The following is a 2,625-nucleotide window of genomic DNA, read 5'->3' on the forward strand; positions in this document are numbered from 1 at the left end:
TATCCAAGAGTTTATGGCATATTTTAGATCTTAATCTTAAAAAATACCCAAGAGTTTAAGGGATATTTGAGATGCCTTTCCAAAGGAATATAATATCCTTTATCTAGGCATGAACTAGGGTTTAGGGTTGAGTAGCCTCCAAGAATTCTAATTGGAATTGAACACAACTTGTAGAGTCCCAACTCAAATTGAACACGTCTTTAGAGTCCAACAAAAATTCAATGTCTACAAATACGTCAAACCTTCTAAGCATATGTAATGCGTACCGGTAAGAGTGAGAACATTATCAGGAAAGACTAATTTTTGGTGTCGAAATTGGCTATTATTTCTGGCCATCAAACACCTGAAAGCTCTAGGTGTTCTTTTTTTCTTTTTCTAAGCAAGTCTTATGNTGAGGGTCGTTAGTGGTGTATTTCTCAAACTAGGATGATTTGGGCTTGATCTACATAATTTGAGGGTCATTAGTGGTGTATTTCTCAAACTAAGATGATTTGAACTTGATCTACATAATTCGAGAGCCGTTAGTGGCATATTTCTCAAACTAAGATGATTTGGACTTGATCTACATAATTTGAGGGTTGTCAGTGATGTATTTCTCAAACTAAGATGATTTAGACTTGATCTACATAATTCGAGGATCGTTAATGGCGTATTTCTCAAACTAAGATGATTTGGACTTGATCTACATAATTTGAGGGCCGTTAATGGTGTATTTCTCAAACTAAGATGATTTGGACTTGATCTACATAATTTGAGGGTCGTTAATGATGTATTTGTCAAACTAAGATGATTTGGACTTGATCTACATAATTTGAGGGCCATTAGTGGCGTATTTCTCAAACCGAGATGACTTGGACTTGATCTACATAATTTGAGGGTCGTTCGTAGAATATCTCAAACTAGGATGATTTGAACTTGATATTCATAATTTGAAGGCCATTAGCGTATTTTCTCGAATTAAGATGATTCAGATTTGATCTCTTTATGAATATTCGATGAGTTTGTCGAATATTTGAGATATTCGAGATCTTTAAAAATATCCAAGAGTTTATGGCATATTTGAGATCTTGATCTTTAAAAATACCCAAGAGTTTATGGGATATTTGAGATGCCTTTCCAAAGGAATATAATATCTTTTATATAGGCATGAACTAGAGTTTAGGGTTGAGTAGCCTCCAAGAATTCTAATTGGAATAGAACACACCTTGTAGAGTCCCAACTCAATTTGAACACGTCTTTAGAGTCCTACAAAAATTCAACATCTACAAATACGTCAAACTTTCTAAGCATATGTAATGCGTACCGATAAGAGTGAGAACATTATCAGGAAAGACTAATTTTTGGTGTCGAAATTGGCTATTATTTCTGGCCATCAAACACCTGAAAGCTCTAGGTGTTCTTTTTTTCTTTTTCTAAGCAAGTCTTATGAATTTGTATTCTGAGATTGTAGCTATTCAAATTGTTGTGTTGCACCTTAATTATTTCACTACTTGTATAACTATGTTGCACATTTTTTCTTTCCCTTATGCATAGAAACATGTGGGATTTAATTGCATGCTCAACCATGAAAATTGTGATAGTTATTAGAGGGATGGGTTGTGGTAGGCATGCTAAAGGTTGTGGTAATGGTCTCTGCATTCCTTTCTTGATGATAGAAAGGATCCTTACATTACAATCCTTTCTGATGTTGATTACACAATCGAATTTGCTGAAAGTACTGAAAATATATTAGTTATTTAGTGTTAATGGAATAAATCAAGCACAATGCTTTAGAACTTGGCTTGACCAAGAAGGAAACATGGTTTTATTGTCATCTTTCATTTCTTGCAAAATCAAATAAGTTATTGATAGCAGATTATGAAGTTGTTAATCTTTTTTTACTCTTTGACATTATTTAACATTATAGATCGAAATAGCCTACAGATGTTAGTATATTTGTTGAACATCTATGTGAAAACATTTTATCAAGATAGTCTTGTGAAGGACCATGATTCTAATGTTTGAAAGTCTAAAGGTTACCTATATTTTGAGATAAAATGGTCAAATCCCCCCCCCCCCAAAAACCTATTATCGGATTTCCAACTACACACTTAAGTTTCATGGGGTCCTATCACCCCCTGAACAGTTTCAAAAGAGAATAAATAAACTCTTAATGTTTAGTTGGCCGAGAAAGTGCATTTCACTTTCTTTGAGAGACTGAAAAGAGAGTAAATAGGGCTGCTTTTAATTTTATTTCATATTTTTATTTTTCTTTCTCTCTTTCTAATTAAATCAAAAGAATCTCCCCCACCCCCACCAAACCCCAACCGCCCCACACTTCTTCTTCTTCACACTCACCCTACCTTCTTCTTCTTCTTTTTCTTCTTCTTCACACTTATGCTTTATTTTTATTATTCATCACAAATCTCTATAAATTTCTTATTAATCGTCTCTTACCCATAATCAAAGAACATTTAAATAAATTTAGTTATTACTTCCAAATCAAAGTAATAAAATATAAAATTTTAAAAACCAATTTTTTTGTCGGAACCCATTTCAAGCAAACACAAAATTTTCAATTTCCAACACCTTCACTAGCTCTTCTCTCAAATGTTAATCCTAATTTCACATTATTGAATTTAACCA

This window comes from Solanum stenotomum, chromosome 11 (genome assembly GCF_019186545.1).
Source record: "Solanum stenotomum isolate F172 chromosome 11, ASM1918654v1, whole genome shotgun sequence".
NCBI classification, from domain to species: Eukaryota; Viridiplantae; Streptophyta; class Magnoliopsida; order Solanales; family Solanaceae; genus Solanum; species Solanum stenotomum.